The following is a 20,711-nucleotide window of genomic DNA, read 5'->3' on the forward strand; positions in this document are numbered from 1 at the left end:
TCTGGGCCCAAGTCACCGCAGCTATTGCAACTCTAATGACTGATTATTTCACCTTTTGTAAGGTAGGAATAATATAGATATTTAAAAAATTGTCTTTGTGCAGTGTCTACATCTGAGTCTCTGGCTTTCTTACTGGAGATGAACCCATGTATTAGGGATTATCTCTAGAAATTAGACTGGGCTTCATACTGTGGCCATTATTATATTGATGTCTTCGTTTTACACACATCCACTCACAAGATTCTGTAGCTTCTTCAGGACTGTTTGGGATGCTGACTTGTCAGAAATCATTCTAAAAGGAACACATCCCATGGGTGCCTGTCCCACCCCACCCCTAGCCTCACTACCCAGAGGTGGACACCTTCCCTTTCTTGAGCAGGCAGCTGACTTCTAACAGGGAGTTCTATCCTTAAGTCTAACCTAAGTATCTGTTGCAGGACTGGACAAAACGTTGCCTTTTAGATAAGTGTTGGTGTTAAGTGGAGGTTGGTGATCTCCATCCTCTGGTCATGAGTTATTCCCATTTCGAACTCCAGTCCTTTTATTCCCCACCACCCGCCACCTCCCCATCACTCTTGTCTCTCAGCAGACTTGAACACTCAGGCGGTTCTGATGAAGACAACAGCACACGACATTCTGAGAACATATCTAGGCTGGCTTCTCCGGGGATTCAGGACAAGGCACTTTCTAGCCATAGGACCTTTCCATTGCTTGGAACACCTTTGCTACAGCTCTTCATGGGGTTGGCTTCTTCTCCTACTTCAGGTTTCAGCCAAAGGTCCCCTTGAAGAGTCCTCCCCTGACCACGTGACCCCCTCCTCTATGCCGTTACCCCATTTTATAGGTAATGTACCTGTCCCACCCTTTAAACTCCCCAGTGCGTGTTGAATGAATGATATCAAGTGTCCCTTCAAAGAGCCCATCTTGACCACTTGACTGTGTGTTCTGAAAGCAACTCTAAGTGTTCATGGCCTCAAGCATCTCTTGGTTCTCTTTAGATTTTATTTTGTTTAAAGAGTCCTTCTTGGACAGATCAGATGTGACTGCTCTGATTGGATGACAATCCAGTCTACCTTTGGGGTAGCACAGGAAATTATGATGAGTTAGAAAAAGCAAGAATCAGAATGAAGAGTTGATTGATGCTTCACCCGCCTCCTCCTTGCTGCCCATCCCTCTGTCTGTGCTGGCTCTTTTTCTCTCTTAGATCTTTCTTTACCTCCTTATCTTTATGTTTCTGAGGCAGAGGAAAGGAAAGAGAAATCTAACGTTTTAAAATCGGTGTCATAAGTAGCACCAAGCAAGAGGCCTAGGTCCCCTTGGCTGGGCCAGTTAACCTTCTATGAGGTGATTCTTTTCATAATCTTCACACCTAGACGAAAGGGACTTACAGCTGATTCTTAAATCAACAAGGCTGTTTGCATGTCTTTTTCTTTAAAAAGAGAAATTTTGAAAATTAGGGTAGTCTCTGTACCCTCTCATTTAAAGGTGTTAAGTTTTAATAATCATTTTAGTTAAAGTAGCACAAATGGGAAGGCATCCTTTATAAGCCTGATAATCAATTTTAAAAGACTTGTTTTTCATTTTCCTCTAAAAAGATTAAAAAATATTTCTTTTGTTCATGTTGCAGGCTGTATGTTGTTTGCTGACAGTGTTTTCAGCTGGAACCACATTGTTCTCCCAGGGTATTACTCCCACCCAGGCATACTGTCTGTAGAAAATTTTTCTGAAACCTTGCAGTGACTTTTTTTTACAAGATTTACTATCACTTCATTTGGATAGTTTTATGTGGACAAATGGGTCTTAACAGGAATCAGCCAACAAAAGATAGTGCTTCCCGTACAGTCCTTTACTTTCTAGGACTGCTGTCTTGCTAAATAGAATTTAAGCACGAGCATCAGTTTCTTGTCCCTGTCTTTCTTGGGCTCTGTCTCTGTTTTGTGTGGAAAGCCACCGTTCTTAGATATTTAATTTAGGAGTGGGCAGGGAGAGAGAAGAAACAGCATCACGTCTCTCTGTGTGCACACATATGCCCTGCTTGGCGACATCTGAGCACTAGAGACTCACTGACCCACATTCTTTCCCTCCCTCCCTTGCAGCGTACTGACTGTGCAGGGCTCTGGTGCCACAGTTACTTCTAAAATGTGTTGTCAAATGCAGAAATCTCTGTCCCCACTGACTTCTCAGTTGTTGGAAATGAGCTCATGACCTAGAGTCACAGAGCATTGTGGCAGTGCTTTCGGCATCCAAATCCTTGGAGGTGGCCAGGGAATGCACAGGGTCATGGAGGAATCCAGAAAGTCCTGAACCTGAAACACCAGCTGGCCCGTGTTTTTCCGACTGTGCACCATGCCTTCCGCTCCCTGCTGATTTCTACTATCTTCATAAATAATAACAGAGTTCTTTCCGTGTCAGAACCTTTTCTCTGTTTTGCTAACAAGCTGTTTTTGAAAGTATTTTTAATCTGTTTTGGGGGCACATCCACAGCTTACGTTCATTGAAGGGGAAAGTTCGAGGCCAGTGTGGGAGAGCCCCTGAAGACAGCAGGTGCTCTGTGGGCTGGATTTGGCCAGTTTTGTAGAACAGCACGAACCCACCCCTGCCCTGGAGTCTCGGGGCATAAACAGGACATGCTGCGTGACCTGGAGGTCTGACATTCGTTCCTTTGCTCTTCCACAGGAATGACAAGGCTGAGGCCGGTTGCCAAGCAACCTTGGACATAATAGAAGCAAGAGAACTCACTCACTGACTGTTAAATTCCCTTTGCCTTTTTTCTCTGTTTTCCCTTGGAGGCTTGAGGGATACTAGTTTTGGGTGGGAGCAGATCAAGTGTAATAATTTGAAAGACTGAATGTGAGAGTCTTACTGTTTTAGCCTCACTGGTCTCAGCCCTAATCAGATAACTCGGCCTTAAATGAGAAGGACAGCTCTCAGGGAGCCCGACATTCCGGGAGCAGTTGGGAGAAGAGAGGCGAGCTTCCCCTGCTGTCAGCATGGACATGGAGTGGTGGTGAGGCACTTTGCTGACTGTGAAGGCAGCTTTTGTTAGCACCATCCTTGCAGTCGGTTTTCATAAAGCACTTTGTAGACATGACGATTCCATTCCACTCTGACCATGCCAGACAGGCCACTTTCTATCTCGAGGGAGGGAGGACCCAGCCCAGGCTGCTTACGCAGGAAGAGAATTGATTGTAGTCTGGAGCTGGAAAGCCCAGGGATGTTCTGACTTCCGACCAGCCCGGGTCCCGTGGCTCACACGGTGTCTGCAGGCCCCAGTCTCTCTGCATCTCTCCATGCTGTTTTCCTATAGGTTGATGCCATTCTCAGCCTCTTCCCTCATGTTGGCAAGAGGACCTGTGGCCAAGAGTTTGAACCGAAGCCCTGAGCGTGGTTCTCATTGGCTTTTTGTTGAATCACGTGCACACCCTTGAGATAATCCTTGAAGTTCCCCTGGCCTGAGCCCAGAGTGGAGTCAACAGCCTATGAGATACATGTTCCAAGTGTCAGGAATGGATGGTTTCCCAGAGGAATATTAGGGTGCTGTAAATACAGAAGAAGAAGGGATAGCTGCTGGGCTGCCAGGGCAACAAAATGCCTCCACCCTGGCCGGCATAGATTGAACAGGGTCATCCAGGGAAGAGAAAGGGCTCTGCTTCCCAAATATCTCATGGTTCTCGGCCATGTTTGGATAAGTTAATTTGGGCTATCAGGCTATTTTTAAGTAAAGTAACCCTGGAAATTCAGATTTGGAGGGCAAGAAATGAGACAGTTAGGAAGCCCTGGGGACCACCAGGATTGGGCAGACCATGGGCAGCCTGAGAATAGTGTTTGGGAGCCACGTGCCTAGTGAGCAGGGGACGGGGTGTCCGGTGGATAGGAGGGTGAGAGGGGACTGCCCCTGCTGGGAAAAACTGTAAAAAACACAAAACTCTGTATGAGAACTATTAAGTAATGTAGTAGATCCTAACCTCCCAGGCAACAATTGATTATCTTACAGCCCAGCCAGTATGCGAAAATAGTTCTCCGTTTTCCAGAGCCTGTTTCCCCTTGTGATACTTATGATTCGGGAAGCAGAATATATCCTGTAGCGCTTGTTTTGAATCTGCTGATGGCTAGTTTAGTGGATTAGACGACAAGGATCAGCGAACTTTTTCTGTAAAGAGCCAGATAGTAAACGTTTTAGGCTTTGTGGGCAACATACAGTCTCTGTCGCATAGTCTTCTTTTATGCCTTTTTTTTTTTTTCTTTTACAACCATTTAATAAGGTAAAAACCATCGTGGCTCAAGGGCCACAGTTTGCTGAGCCCCAGTATAGGTTGTGGAGTCAGACCTGGGTTCCATTCCTATCCATGTTGCTTGTGAACCGTGTGGGCATTTTAACCTCTCAGAGACTCACTTGTCTGAGTTTTCTCATCTGAAAGTAAGTCTGATAGAAGTACCCACCTCATCGGGTTATTGTGAGGATGGCTCAGAAAGTATTGGATCCTTGGAATCATGATGGTGACCCTTTGCCATTACACAGCATACTCTGGGGGGAAGATGGGGTTGAGCTCTAAGAGTTTTTGTAATTTCCATTTTCTTCCTCTTTTGATGCCTGCTTTTTCTCTGTTCTGGACAACTCATCATCAGGTTTTGGGAACTTGGTGCCAATCTCAGTTTCATTTCTGGTCTGTTCAGGAAGCGACCCACATTTTAATCCATATTTGGCAGTAACCAAAATAAATTGTCTTGGTTCATTATCAAAATGCAGAATATGTACTTGTTTTGCTTCCAGCCTGAAATTCCCTCCTTATCCACTTTTTCACTACATTCCAGTTCATCAGCCTATCAAGGCCTCTTATTAAAGCTGGAAGGAGAATTGTTTTTTTCTGTATATCAGAGAGAATGTTAGTATTGTGGATTTTTGTTTGTTGAACTTGGTGGATGGATGTCAACCTATTACCTGCACTTCATACACGCAAATTATGATGAAATGGATAGAAATCACATGACCTTTCAAATCCTCAGTATCCTGCAAGCTCCCACCTTCTTTAAGTCTTTGCTCAATTGATACTTTTTCAGTGAGGTCTAACCTGGTAGCTCCTCCCATCCTACTTCTCCATTCTACTTTTTCCTGTAGTACGTTTCTCATTCTAACATACTATATAATTTATTTATTATGGTTTCTTTTTTGTCTGTCTCTCCCTACTAGAATGAAAACTGTATAAGGCCAAGGATATTTATCTTTGTTCACTTCTGTATTCCCCGTGCTTTGAATGGCATCTGGTACATAAATAAATATTTGTTGAATAAATGAATGAATGCTTTGATTCCTATATCGGAATGTTTACTGCATCCTGTTCTCCCTTGCCTAGAAATCCATGAGGCTTGGGTTTGAATATTGACTCTGCCACAAATTGCCTCTGTCTTTGAGCACATCATTTAATCTCTGGGGACTGTAGTTTTCTTATCTTTAAAATAAGGGTTTAGAGTAAATGATTGCTAAATTTCCTATTTGGTCTATAGTTCTGTGATTATAATCCCTGGTTAAAAGAGACGATGTACTACTATTAAAATTGCCACAGATATTTCCTAAAAACAGTTTGAATTTCATTGGTGGGTACAGTGGGTTGAAAGAGATTCATAAGACGTTTTTAGAGGTACCTTCTGCCTTCCCTAAAACAGTTCTCAAGTATTATAGTCTGGTTGCTTTCAAGAGCCTTTTCACTAGCCCTTTTAGGATAAAGTGCAGATGTCTTGATAGTACTTTCTGAGCCCTGTGTCCTCTGGCCCCTGCCTGCTCCTCCAGCTTCACATTGTCTTCATGTCTGTGCTCTGTGTTCCAGTCTTCCTAAATTTATTTTGGTTTCTCCAATGGATGATGGGTTCAGCCCGCTGAATATTTCTGTTCTTTCTGCCTGGTATCCCTGGTGCCTTCCCCATCCCCTTTGGCCAACGCCTACACATACTTTGGATCTCAATACACAGTGGGTATGGACTTAGGAGGGATTGGCAATAGGGTTCCTAGTAGTAGTGAGATTCTACTAGGAATCTCACTAGCTAAAGCAGAGACCAAAAAGGCCTGAGTTTGCTCAGGAACCGTAACCAGTCTGGGTTGGCTGGAGCATCTATGCAATAAGCATGCCAGGGTTTTGGGGATTAGACTATAGAAGGCTTGGGTGCCACAGTGAAGAGACTGTCTTCATTTAGTGGATACTGGGAAGCCAGTGTAAGTGTTTAGAGTAGCACAGTAACATAATCAAAGCTATATGAACTAAGTAGCATGGATGTACATCTAAGAGCATTGAAAACATCATTTCCCTAATCCCTAAAGCATACTTGGGGGCATAAATGCTAGGGTTCCTATTTTGCAGCTGGGGAAAAGCTGGGACACATAATGATTAAGGGACTTACTTTAGGTGTCACAGAAAAGCAGTGATTGAGCCAACAAGTATCTTTATAATTAGATAGCATTGTAATCTGCAAGACTGATGAATGTTGCAAGTGGCTTCGTTCATTTTTCAAGTGGGTAGTAAGGTGAATAGTTGTGTGAGTGTCTCTCAAAGGTGACTAACTCATAGGTGTTTCTGGAAGCTTTGGCAGAGGCTTGGATTCTGTTTAGGTGATAACTGGATCCTTTGAGGGTGGATAAAGGATGCTTCATTGTGTCATAGCTGTTGTTGCCCTATGTGGTTGCTATATGTGTAGATTTAGCAAAGTCAAGGAGCAGATAGATGCCAATTTCCTCTCCTGGCTAGTTTAGGAAGAGTTCTTTCACAGCAAGCCTCGTCTGCGATTCCAGTTTACTTAAGCTTTAAGGGGGGAGGTATTGGGTTTTGCAGCTTCGTTACAGACTGTGTTTAAAGCTGGGTTTAAAAATACAAGACATCAGTGGTATAATTGATAATCTCCAAAGACTAATTCCCAGCCTGCGTTGGAACAGTGCTTCTCAACCTTCAATGCTCATCCAAGTCGCCTGGGGACCTTGTTAAAATCAGGTTCTGATATAGGGCTTGGAACTCTATTTCTCACAAGCTCCCAGCTGATGTTGATGCTGTCAAGTTGCAAGGGAAATACCTGGATCTCCCTTCACCTGAACTTTCTTCCTTTCCTCTCTTTCCCAGCCTTCTTCCTTCTTGGTGTCTCAGACACTTGTCTCCATTTTGTGACTGCTAGTATTTGCCACCAAGACTCATTGTTTAGCTTGTGACTACCTCTGTAGCCAGAATGGTCTTTGCAAAGTGAAAATCTGATCATGTCACCTTACTGTTTAAATCCATTTAGCGGCCCCCAGTGCACCCCCGTATCCTGGTCTGGCCCATTTGCCTTTCCAGTTTCATCTTGTACCATCTTTGCATTTTCTAGCTGCAAGGAGCCTTTTCTGACCCCTTTGATGCTCACGTGCCTCCCATCACAGGGCCTTGGCACACACAGTTCCCTCTGATGCTGCCCTCCTCTGCCTCCTTTCCCCTAACTACTACTCCTTCAAATCTCAGCTCAAGTACTACTTCCTCTGGAAGCTGCCCCAGGCTTCCCTGTTCAGTGACCTTCTGCCTTGGCCTCTTAGGCCATTGCCAGGCCCCTTTGGTCTCTACCTGGGGTCAGCAGCAAGGAAGCGGGGGGTTTGACTGGGCCCTAGCTGGATATTATGTTCCAACAGTCCACTCAGTTCAAGCATCGTGCATCATTTTAGGAAGTTGTAGATTGCCCAAGAGCTGCCTTTCAAAAGCACTGTGCCTGGAAGGGTGGTGATGGCGAAAGTGTTCTTCGTAGTGTGAAGGAGGAAGAGGAAGAGCACAGAGTTTCCACTAGGAACCAAATCATGTCATCTTAAGCTGGCTTTCAGGGCTGTTGTTTGTGTGCATGCACTTGGTGAAATGGTCCTGTGTCCCTCTCTCTGCTCCCATGCTTCTCCTTTTTCTGTTGTTCTTGCAGTTTGATAATTGCAGAAACTATATCCCAAAGAAAGCAATTGCCTAGCTCAGGGCTGTAGGACATAAGGCTGAGCTGAGAGACGAATCCAGATGGGATTGCTCCTGGGCCTCTTCACCTGCTGGGCTGTGCAGCTCTGCATGGGGTGGGGGTGGGGTCTCCTTAAAGCCCAGCAGCTTTGGCAGCTTCCTGGGCATGCACACAGCCCTGCTGAGGTGAGGCTCTTCCTTCCCAGCTGGAATGCCTTGAAGGGGTACCCGGAATGTGTTCTGCGGCAAACCTACCAAACCTCAGTAATGTGGTCACCTTTCCTGCTGTGTCACAACCCTAACAGCAGTGAATACTATCATGAGTAACAACTGTGGGTTTTTTATTTTGAGGTAAGATCTATCATTTATTATCCCATTAAAAATTTTTTTTTAATTTGTGTACAATTTTTAAAGGTTAATTTCCATTTACAGTTATTGTAAAAGTTTGGCTATATTCCCTGTGTTGTATGATACATCCTTGAGACTATCTTACATACCATAGTTTGTAACTCCTACTCCCCCGCCCCCCCCATATTGCCACCCCCGACTGGTAGCCACTGGTTTGTTCTCTATATCTGTAAGTCTGCTTCCTTTTTGTTATATGCACTAGTTTGTTGTATTTTTTAGATTCCACATGTAAGTGATATCATTCAGTATTTATCTCTGTCTGACTTATTTCACTTAGGCTAATGCCCTCCAACTTCTTCCATGTTGCTGCAAATGGCAAAATTTCGTTCTTTTTTATGGCTGGGTAGTATTTCATTGTATATGTGTACCACATCTTCTTTACCCATTCATCTGTTGATGGACAGCAACTATGGGTTTTTTTTTTGTTTTTTAAAAAAAATGTTATTTATTTATTTATGGCTGCATTGGGTCTTCATTGCTGTGCGCAGGCTTTCTCTAGTTGCGGCGAGTGGGGGCTACTCTTCCTTGCGGTGCACGGGCTTCATTGCGGTGGCTACTCTTGTTGGGGAGCACGGGCTCTAGGCGTGCAGGCTTCAGTAGTTGTGACACGCAGGCTTCAGTAGTTGTGGCACACAGGCTTAGTAGTTGTGGCATATGGACTTAGTTGCTCGACGGCATGTGGGATCTTCCCAGACCAGGGTTTGAACCCGTGTCCCCTGCATTGGCAGGCAGATTCTTAACCACTGTGCCACCAGGGAAGCCCACCATGGGTTTTTTTAAAGGCATATTTTAATGTGTTCCCCCTATCCCCTTTGGAGATTTGTCCTCTGTATTTTGGATCCTTCTCGTAACTTTTTACGACTTAGACCGAAGGGTGCACTTAGATTCTAAGCTCCATGAAGACAGGGTCTGGGGCTGTATCCTCAGTTGTCTGCACAGTAACTGGCACATAATAGCCGCTCCACAAATGGTCATAAGGAGAAACTTATTAATTTGCAATATGGTGAGACTCCCAACCTCATCCGTCCCCCACTGACCTGATCTTTCAGCAGCCCTACCAGTGATGCTTTGAGGCTGAGATTATTCGTGCAGGCAGATTCTTAACCACTGTGCCACCAGGGAAGCCCACCATGGGTTTTTTTAAAGGCATATTTTAATGTGTTCCCCCTATCCCCTTTGGAGATTTGTCCTCTGTATTTTGGATCCTTCTCGTAACTTTTTACGACTTAGACCGAAGGGTGCACTTAGATTCTAAGCTCCATGAAGACAGGGTCTGGGGCTGTATCCTCAGTTGTCTGCACAGTAACTGGCACATAATAGCCGCTCCACAAATGGTCATAAGGAGAAACTTATTAATTTGCAATATGGTGAGACTCCCAACCTCATCCGTCCCCCACTGACCTGATCTTTCAGCAGCCCTACCAGTGATGCTTTGAGGCTGAGATTATTCGTACCTGTGAATTCCTGCACAGGCTTTGTTCTGCCAGCTGTAGGGAATGACACGAGCCACGGGAGCATCGTTGTAATTGGCTTCATGGCTGCTTATTGTCCTGCTTGACCCACTGGCCTGATGCAGTGGGACGCACAGTGTTAAATGAAATGGCTGATCCATTGGGGCAAATCTACAGGTGGTACCTTGTTTTCTTCCTCCTATCCTTGAATGCGAGCTCTGAGAGGAGCCATGCTTATCTTGCCTTTGTCTGGCATGGTGAACCAGAGAGCACTGGCTGCAGAATAAATAACTATAAAAAACCCAGACTAAGTGGATGAATGATGAATACATTTGTCCTAACTTAAATGTTGGGGTGCAGAGCTGGGGAGGACCATAGAGACACACAGCTTACTCACGTCTGTTCTTTATGACTCATCGGAGTACCCCCACTCCTCGACCCTTTATTTGGGGCTTCTCTTCCATTGAACTACCTTCAGAAGGCCAAGCTCTTTTTCTCTTTTCTTGTCTAATCCCATTATTTGTGCTTCATTAATAGACCTGCTTGTGGTGGTAGTGCAGTGATTTCCTGACTTTCTGCAATTCTTCTTGGGTACCCAGCAGTGTGTTTCCAGTGCTCACGTGTGCTTGGAACCTCCTAGTCGTGTGGTGTCTGTCTGCTGGAAGGTCTTGGCATCAGGGTGGGAGGAAAGCAGGGGTCGAGATGATGAGCCAGGCTTATTTCTTGTTCCAGTCTAAGCAAGTGTCTAGGGAGTTCCCTGGCGGTCCAGTGGTTAGGATTTGGCACTTTCACTGTGGGGGCCTGGGTTCAATCCCTGGTTGGGAAACTGAGATCCCACAAGTGGTGTGGCTGAAATGAAATGTAAAAAAAAAAAAGCAAGTGTCCAGACCTCCCCATCCTATGAGAAACATCAGGGCACAGACAGGCTCCGGGTGGAAAGTGTGTGTTTGTATGTATGGTTCAGTCATCAGCTCACTGTAGGTGCTGTTTCCTGTGCTTGAGGCACCTTTAATTGTGTGGTTGTTGGTTGGGGCCCAGGGCTGATTGCTTTTTCTTTGTTTTTAAAATTGTTTTCTGGACGTGGCTTTAATTCACTTCTTTGGTCTTGAGCTGGGGAATTTCCGCAGGCAACTTTGAATCGTGTCTTACACACCATACAGTTCTACCTCCTGTCATTTCTAAGTTAACATCCATGCTCCTAGTGCTGTGCTGGGGAATAGTGACAGTCCTAACTAATATGTATGGATGACGCCCTGCGTGGCAGACTTCTGTAAATCCTGTACACGCTCTCAGTGAATCCTCACAACAACCTTAGAAGGTAGTGATGCTATCACCCTTGCCACCGTCTCCATTTCATAGGTGAGGAAAGCCATGAGATCCACATGGAAAGATATTAGATGCCCTTTTTTGATAAAAACAAACAAAACGAAACAAACTAAGCATCCCTTTGAGAAAAAGGAATGGGTATCTTGCCTGAATCACAGGCATATTTTCTAGGCTTCCTGCTAAGGTGTAAGATTTAGTAGAGGCTTTTTTTTTTTTTCCCCTTTTTCTTTTTTAGAATTGTTACCAAGGAGATATATTGCCTCCGAAAGGAAAATATGATGAAGAAATCCCCCCTGCTTTTGCCTACTCCCGTGTTTGAAGAATGTCACCATACCCAACTGTTTTCCTTATAGGGAATAAGGATGAAAAGGCCTTGTACTGAACTCTGGTGGTTAGAGTATAGCCTACACGTCTCAGGGAAACACTGCATTCTTTAAAAATGATTTAAATCCATGCCATTCATGCTCATCTGTAATGCCAGCCATTGGTTAGAGTATCCATATAAGCAGTGGCCTTCAGTCTGGTGAGACTAGAGTGGGCGTGGGTCAGATTCAGTAACCTTGGAGAAAGTGGATAAAAACTGGACTGAAAAGAAGAACGTCAAAGAGGATCTGTTCCCTCTTAAACCCCTGGCAGCTCTAGAGACTGTGAGCCTTGGGATGAGAAAAACTGTTCTGTGGTACCTTCTGTAAGAATGAGGCATTTGTTTACAATGAATGTCCAGGGAATTTTATTTTTTTAAAAAATGTTATTTATTTATTTATTTATGGCTGCTACTCTTCGTTGCGGTGCACGGGCTTCTCATTGAGGTGGCTTCTGTTGTTGCGGAGCATGAGCTCTAGGTATGCGGGCTTCAGTAGTTGTGGCTCGCGTGCTCATTAGTTGTGGCACACGGGCTTAGCTGCTCCGTGGCATGTGGGATCTTCCCAGACCAGGGCTCGAACCCGTGTGCCCTGCATTGGCAGGCAGATTCTCAACCACTGCGCCACCAGGGAAGTCCCCAGGGAATTTCCTTTTTTACAGTAATGGCTACAGTTTTCTCAGTTGTAGCCCAGCCCCATGATCACTGGTGATGATGGAGATAAATGGATGTGTTGAGTTGACATTTTTTAAATTTCATTTTGATTCTAGTCTTATTTTCAGAGCATCCTTTAACAGAGCTGTATCCAGTCAGAAGGATTTAACTCGTTTAAGGTTTGGTCACCTTTTTGTTTTTTCTGTCCTTAATTATAGCGGAAAGGCTCATTAGAAGTGAAATTGCTGAGATCTGGCGGTAGAATGGCAGAGAGGAAAAGCAATTAAAATCATCAACCGAAGTGGCTCTAGAGTGTTTTGTGGATTGAAGTTTCTCAGTTTTATTGATAGAGAAGTAGATATTGGATAAACATTTTTTAACAGCTTTTATTGAGATATAATTCACTTACCAGAGCATTGGAAATGTGGGATTAGCTCAGGGACACCTGATAGATTGTAGGCTGAGTCTGGGACTCTGGTGAGAGGCCTTGAGACTTAATAATTTTTAGGTTCAAATTGAGAGGCCCAAACTGGGGTTTGATTCTATCTCCCCTAAGCCTCAGTTTCCTCACCTGTAAGATAGAGATAATAGTACGTGCTCCTCCCTCATAGGGCTAATCTGAGGAATCAGTGAGCTAATAGTGCATATAAAGTGCTTAGCAAAGTGCTGGTTACAACCTCAGTAAATGGTGGCTTGTATAGACCCCTTAATCCAGCTTCATACAGAGACTCTTACTAAATTTGGGAACTTTATCTTTCTGGCCTGCATAGTTTTTCTGTGGTTAAAGAACAGTTAATTGAATTGAAGATGCATCCTCCTGTGTCAGAGAAATAAAGTAATTCTGTGGTAGCAATTTAATCTAGAGTTACCAGATGAAATACAGGATACCCAGTTAAACTGGAATTTCAGATAAACAATGAAAATTTTGTAATGTCGGGTCAGTCCCTAGTATTTGCTGTTTATCTTAAATTTAACTGGTTGTCTTGTGTTTTTATTTGTGAAATCTGGCAACCCTAATTTAATCCCACTGTTTCCCCTGTTTGGAATCATTGTCTAACTTTATGATTACTACAAATGGGTTGAGGAATTTTGAATAGGATGTAGGGATAGAATTTTATTTGCTTCTCCCCTGCAGCCGCCATCCTTTGTTGTTGCCAATAGAAACCCATCATTTTCCGAATAGCCCCATCATCCGCTAAAACGCTTGTTGCATAGCAGCCGGATGTCTTTATTGAGAAATAAACTAGAAGGAAAGCTCTCTGACGGCATTTTCTCTACTGCATGGTATTGCTGAGCTTGTGGTGAGGAGGATGTTGGGAATGGAATCGCAAGAGTCCTGCAGCGATGTTTGTGGTTCATCTTGGAGGAGTTGGGGGTCCGTAGGCAGGGACTCTGGTGGCGTCCAGGGAACTGTGTTCTCAGGCTTCAAGACCCATTTGGAAACTTTCTCTGGGCAGGACTCCAGCAATGAGCAGCCTTTGTCTGCAGGTCTAGGGAACACACGAATACAAAAAAATCCCAGTCCTTGATAACTGAGGAATATATAGTTTCATAGAGAGATAGGATCAGCACGTATCAATAATTGCTGTAATGTACTGAGCACTTCCTTGGTGACTGCCTCAACACTGTTAGGTGCTTTCCATGCATTGTCCCAGTAATCCTCACAGCATCCCTAGGAGCAAGGTCCTATGATTATCCCCATTTTTCTGCCAGAGGAAATTGAAGCTTCGAAAATGGGATGGAGCCCGGAGCCACACATAGGTTGGTCTGACTTAAATGCCTCTGTTCTCTCTTGTCTCCTACATCAAAAATTGCATGTATAGGTTGAATCACATGAAATTACCAATAGTCTACCAACCATTTTTGACCTACAAAAATGACAGTTTCATATAGTTCAACCTAATCCAAAGATTTAGATGATATAGGTACACACACATACATACGCACACATATATGTAACAGAATTCATTGTTATATAACTATTACACATAACTTGCTGAGGCTGACAGGAGTGAATGAAGTATATGGACCTGGTTCAGGTTACTAGAGAGGGCTTCTGGGAAATTAGTTTTCATTTGTTCACTCATTCACTCACCTACTCACTCAGTGGCTCCCTCACCAAACAGAAACTTACTGAATTCTGCCAAGCATCATATTAAGCATAGAATTGAGCAGGGACTTTTTTTTTTTTTATTATTATGAAAAATGTCACTCTTGCCCATTTGTAGTCAATCCTGCTCTCATTGGTAGGCAACCACTGATCTGTTTTCTGTATGCTGGTCTTTTCTGGACATTTCATAGAAATGGAGTCATATATATATATAATATGCGGTCTTTGTGTCTGGTTTCTTTCACCTATCACCCAATTTTCAGGTTCATCCGTGTTATAGAATGTATCACTAGTTCGTTCCGTTGTACAGATGGACACATTTTTTTTTTCCATTCGCCAGTTCATAGATATTTGGATCCTTTCTGTTGTGTTTGGCTATTATGTATATTGGTACTATGAACATTCTCTACTTTGTGTGGCTTTGTTTTCATTTCTCTTAGGTAGGTAACTAGGAATGGAATTGCTGGATCATATAGTACATTTCTCCTTGAGCAGATTTTTGAGGAAGGAGAGTAAAAAATGGGTTTACACGAAGACTCAAAAGTGGAAATGAGGTTTGGATTAGCCAGCAAGGCAGTGATGACTTGCAGTAAAATGCCAGAACCCAGAAAGGTGAGCTGGACAGATTTTAAATTAGGACAGTTAGAAAGGGCAGCTGGAGTTAGCCAGAAAGATCCTGATGTCCACGGAGGCTAATGCTGCTTCTCTTTTCATATTTGGCGGAGTGGGCAAAAGGCTTCTCTTTCCATTGCTGTTTTTGGACACAGGTATTGGAATACATTTTATAGTCTTCCTACAGTGATAGTCCTTTACAAGAAAGTAGCAATGTCTCCTTCTGGAGCGTCAGTTCTCAAATGCCGAGTCCCACAGTTTTTGCTGAGAAAAATACAGACAATATAACGGGTTTTTCACAAAGCTAAATTTATATAATGTGTCTTATTCTGAGAATGCATCTCTCCTATTATCTTGGAATAGTTAAGACTGTTTTGTTTATATTCAGTGATAAAATTTTTTTTTAACGGTTGTGCTTGGAATAGTAAAATTGGCATCCCAATGCGCACGCGCGTGTGTGTGTGCGTGCGCGCGTGTGCGCGTGCACGTGCACGCGTGCTTCGGTATTTAGTTTAAGTTGGTTTTTGAATCTGGGAACAACTTTTCCAAAGAAGGTTTTGGCAAAGAGGCTGTTGGCATCCATGGTGGCCCTTGTGTTTTGCCTCCTTCCTGATTTTCTTATATAATTGTGGATTGTGGGCATCTGGAGTGATGCCTGGGTGAGCCCAAAATAGAAGATTAGTGAAACCAAGAAAGGACTCTCCCAAGCACATCACCCCCTTCCTTCCTTAGCCGTCTGACTCTGTAAATATATGCAGTGGATGGGCTTATGCCGTCTTCAGTCTCTTTGGTAGTGTGAGGAAGCCAGGCTAAGCTCAGGATGGATTTCTCAGGCATGTTTGGGGCCCCCCGACAGTTGATTCTCTTCAGGGTAGGCGGTTGTTTTCTTTGCATCTTCTGCTGAGGCTGGAGGCTCTGTAGAAGCAGAACTGTGGTGAGAGCTGTGGGACAGAATAGCAGCCCTGGGTCCTGAGGGGGAGGGGCGCCCCCAGTCTTGCTCTCCAGTACCTACACTCTAGCCTGGGGTCAGGGAGTAGAATTTTTCTGTAACATGATCCTTAAGTACACATAACCGTTTTTTCCATTAATAACAAAAGTGTCGGTGCGATGCATGAAATTAACAAGAATGCAATGCATGGAGCCCAGCACAGTGCTAGTAAGTGCGCTCAGGCATGGTGTAATTTGACCCTAGTAACAATTGTTAGAGAGGTGTGGTTATTCCATTTTTGTGTGAAGCAACTTCTGGTCAGGAATGCTTAGTCACTTGTTCATTTAACTTGCCACTGCATGAGAGATGAAGAGCCGGGATTCAAACCCAGCCTGTTCTCTTAAATTAAAACCCAGGCCCGGGGCTTCCCTGGTGGCGCAGTGGTTGCGCGTCCGTCTGCCGATGCAGGGGAACTGGGTTCGCGCCCCGGTCTGGGAGGATCCCGCATGCCGCGGAGCGGCTGGGCCCGTGAGCCGCGTCCGGATCCTGTGCTCCGCAACGGGAGAGGCCGCGGCAGGGGGAGGCCCGCATACCACAAAAAAAAAAAAAAACAAAAAAAACCAAAAAACCCAGGCCCCTCAGTTCAGACGTTTCTACCTCAAATCTCATTTCCAGAGGCTCAGCACTTTGGTCCCCCTTCACTGTGGAGGTCTCGTGTGTGAAAAGTTTGCTGAGGTTGGCTGCCGTGGGCCATGCTTGGCAAGTTCTCCCTGCGGCAGCCCACACAGCTCTGGTGTGTCTGACATACTCTGTTTGCTGCCCCTCTGTCTACAGATGGCTCTATTGATTCAGCCTTGGGAAGTCTTTGCCCTGGCTGCCCTCCTCACCCCTTTTGTTGATACATCCCCAGAACGTTCAAGTTCACACCCAAGGTGCAAACCTGGCACCTGGGGCCGAGGATAGGATGTGAGCGCCTGCCCCGGTGCTCATGGGTGTCTGCAGGACAGAGGGTTCTGCTGCGCCATGTGCAAGTGGCTCCCCCCTTGCCTGCCCTTGGGAACCGGGGGCTTCTTATCCGCTGTCTTCATGCAGTTCTTACAGGCCACAGTTTAAATGCTTTGCCATTTCCTGTGGCTAGAAAATGAGAAATTGCAAAGTTCTATCCATTTCTCTTCTAGTTTTAAGTTTAAGAATTCTGTATTTTAGGTAAACACTGGACCGAACAACAGAGTTGAATCTCTTTTCTGCTTGTTACACTTCAGCTGTAGTGAGGTGGTGGAATCCCATCCATCTAACTGGTATCAAATTTTGCTTAGTGGTTCTTAAATAATTTTTCCCTTCCCTTCCCTTTCTTCCCCCTCCCAATTTAACATTTGCCTTGGTTTTTATGCTCAACAGCCTGTGAGATATGGCTGATGTTACTAACTTTTGGTAAAATGGAGTGACCAAGGCACGCAGTCATTGAGTTGTGCAGGGTCTGGCTAGAACTGGACCTCGAAATTAGGTCTTTTGATGGCTAGATCAGCTGCTTTCCTTGTCACTACTTTGTGGAACAGACTGGCCATTGACAATGAGGTCTGAGGACTGGGCAGAAATGGAGGCCCTTCTTAGCCAGTGGTTACGAGCTGCTTAGAGCATGGTCCATCTGTTTGGGACCAGGGTTGGGCCCCAAAATGGACCAACCAGCCCCACGAAGAAAGGAAAGCTCTTCTATCACTGCAGAGGGTACCCTGGCCCCTATTGGCTTCTGGAGGTTTCTGCCCCAGGAAAGGGTTGCTGCACAGCTTTTCTTACCGTGGATGAATTAGAACATATGTTTTAACCATATATGGCACATTACTTATTAAGCTTGTGTCCTTGTATTTGTCTAATTCTCTGGCACTTCGCCCAGCAGTTAGTTGCCCCTTTTATAAGATAAGTGCCTGTATGACTGGGTGTTTTGATTTTAAGTCATGAGCTTTGACTTTTATCAGAAATTTACAATTTGCTTTTCAAAGGACTTAGTTGAGTGCAATTGCCTGACATGGCAGTGTTAAATTTTGTAATGTAGAAACGTTCAAGTGAAACTCTATAAAATATGCACTTTCAGTGTCCTTTTTGAATGGTCTTATTTGTGTGTTTCATCAGTCTGTGTTAGACATTTTTATATCTCAAGTAATCTATGTTCATTGTAAAATGATTAGAATATGCAGAGAAGCAAAGAGAGAAAGAGGAAAAGGAAAGGAAAAAAAATATATTCTCTAAATAAAAGTCCCTTGAGAGAAGCCAGGATGTGAAGGACTTTAAACTTTTCAGAAGGAGGAGTCAAGCCTGTTGGTGCAAGTCATTATCATTCTTAGAATCGCTCTTCTCTTCCTTGGTCCAGAGATCGAGACACAAGTTGGGAGTGTCTGAGCAAGTCCTGGAGAAAATCAAAGTTGCATTCGGTTCGCTGCATTCTGCTATAAGCCCAATTGGTTCAGGGGTCAAAGGTCCTGCTGTTAATCCACCACCTGCTGGGGGTGGCTGTGAAAAGGGAAAAGTAGCCCTTTGGGGTCTCCTGTTTATACAGTTGCTAGTTCTCAAGCAGAAAGGGAGAAAATAATCTTACAGTCATACTTCTTCACTTACTCCTTCCAGCACTGCTGGGGCCATCCATCCATCCATCTGTTCACTCACTCATTCACTCATTGACTGATGGACTGATTGATTCATAATACGTGTTTACCGTGCACCTCCTGAGCACCAGACACTGATTACGTTTGACTTTGGAGTCAGACACGCCCCTGCTCTTGTGGAGCTCATGTTGGATTAGAGCAGGTGGTGGTACCATTGCTTCCCTTTCAGCTTTTCCTTACATGGCCTTGAAGGCATTCTTCTCTCCCAGGAACTGGCCCGACTCCTAGGTTCCGTCCTGGAGCTCAGCTTGTCCTCCCACCCACAGCCGACCTGAAACTTGATTATCCCCAACAGGGAAGGTGAGGAGGAGAAGGCTGCATGTGGCTGGCAGAATTCTTCTCAAAATGGGACTTTACTTTTGTCTGGGAGGAGCAGGGGAGCAGATCACAGAGGGAGGGGTTCCTGGCTTTATCAGAGAGAGAAGGCCTCATTGTGTGTTGTTGTTGGAACAGGTCCCAGAGACCTCAGTACGATTCTTTGGACAGGGCTGAGCTCAGCTACCATGCAATAAAATAATAGCCGAAAGAATCGGTGTGGAATTCAGGATAGTATCAAAAGGAGCTCTGTGTTACAGCTCGCCCCAAGCAGAGGGCAGGGCTTTAGCCCCGGGTCAAGCCCTGTTGTTAACTTCATAATATCTTAATGAACATGCCTTTTGTGTTTGTGTCTGTGCTCTCTCTCTCTCTCTTTTTCTGTCTTTGTCTCTCTCAATCTCTCTGTTGCTCTGTGTCTCTCCTGTGTAGTCATTTATTAAGAAATTTTGAAGGAAATTCAAAAATTTAGTCTCTGGAAATTCTCTTCCTTTTGAGCTGTGGCATGTCTGGGTGGATGCGTGAGGTGCAGGGATGGGAACATTTGACACAGAGAACTTAGAAAGTTCCAGGAAACCGCAGTTCCCAAACTTCAGACATTCATGTACTTCCATGATGATTTTCTGTCACATAACGCAACACCTATTGTTTACCTAATGTGTTTACATAAATGGGAGTACTGTTCTTTTTGAAAGGCCTCTCTTTGTTTGAAAAGGGTATTTTATAATTTGGCCATAAATAAAGTACCAGTATACTTTGGTCAATATAGAAAGTAACCTCAGAGATCAATATATCAGCTCTAATGTGTATTTATGTGCCATGTAAGATGATTTTGTACACCGCGAAGTTGGATGCTCACCGTACTTTGGAAGGTTCTGTTGTAGATTGTACCAGCTCTATTGAACATATTCCTGGTGAGTCAGATGAATCAATCTCTCTCCTTCCAGTCACCTTCCGTCTAGCTCCCTGTTCCACACTCAGGTGAGTTACTGGATATGACGCTGGTATGTGAGGCCTCAGGGAGTGTCACAGGTATGAGGGAAGGGCACTTTCTTGGCTGCCCCTTTTTCTGATCATCTATGGACCCTGGCCCCTTGGTTGACTTGGCTGTGTACTCTGGGTGCAGAGTAACATTGCCTGTGCTAAGGAGCAGAAGGTGTAGACGCTGAAAAGTGCAGTGGACCAAGCTGTCTTCACACCAGGTGATTTCCCCAGCTCTTTAGCAAGCTTTCTCCATCCTGTGTGGCAGAGCAGAAGCTGAGAGCGCGGGATCTGGCGCCGACAGCATGGGTTCAAATCCCGGGCCTGCCCCTTCTGGGACATTGACCTGTAACCTCTGTTTTCATTGATTCACCTAATAAATACTGTGTGCCTGCTATGTCCCAGCCACTGTTCTAGGCGCTAGGAATATGCTAGTGAACAAAATAGGGAAAAAACTCAGGCTTTCGCAGAGGTTATATTCTGGTCTTATTTTCATGTGTTGAATGGAGGGTAATGATAGTTCTCTCTCCTATGGTGGTTGTGAGGTTTCAGTGAGCCGGTGTGGGAAGTGTGCTTACACAGTGCCTGGCTCAGTGGTTGCCTCGTAAATGCCAGCTGTTTTGTTATGATACTTAGGTGCCCAGCATCGTACCAGGCTTTGAGCCCATTGAGCCCACTCCTGCCTGCCTTTGCTTCCACAGCGCCCAACGGAAATATTCTCTCCTTATTTCTTGGCCTTTAAGTAATTCTCGAAGCCCCAGAGCCTCTGGGAAACTTGCATGGCTTGGAGCCTCCTCACCTAATCACAGGACTCTGAGAACTCCTGGCACCCCCTGAAATAAGCTTACTCATCACCTCACTGCCGTGAAGAGTTGACGTTCTCATTCCCTGGATGACGTCTTTTGCCCTTTTCTTAAGGCTCCCTCTCTCCTGCTTTTCCCCCAGAGCCGCCTCCTCCCTTCCTGTAGTAGGAG

At 44.7% G+C, this 20,711-nt stretch overlaps 1 protein-coding gene across 7 annotated transcripts in view; it reads left to right on the forward strand.

The window, feature by feature from the left end:
• ARHGAP26 (Rho GTPase activating protein 26) overlaps positions 1–20,711 on the forward strand; it is a 491,973-nt gene that overhangs the window by 18,987 nt on the left and 452,275 nt on the right. The gene's annotated exons all lie outside the window — the stretch shown is intronic.

This window comes from Physeter macrocephalus, chromosome 8 (genome assembly GCF_002837175.3).
Source record: "Physeter macrocephalus isolate SW-GA chromosome 8, ASM283717v5, whole genome shotgun sequence".
NCBI classification, from domain to species: domain Eukaryota; kingdom Metazoa; phylum Chordata; class Mammalia; order Artiodactyla; family Physeteridae; genus Physeter; species Physeter macrocephalus.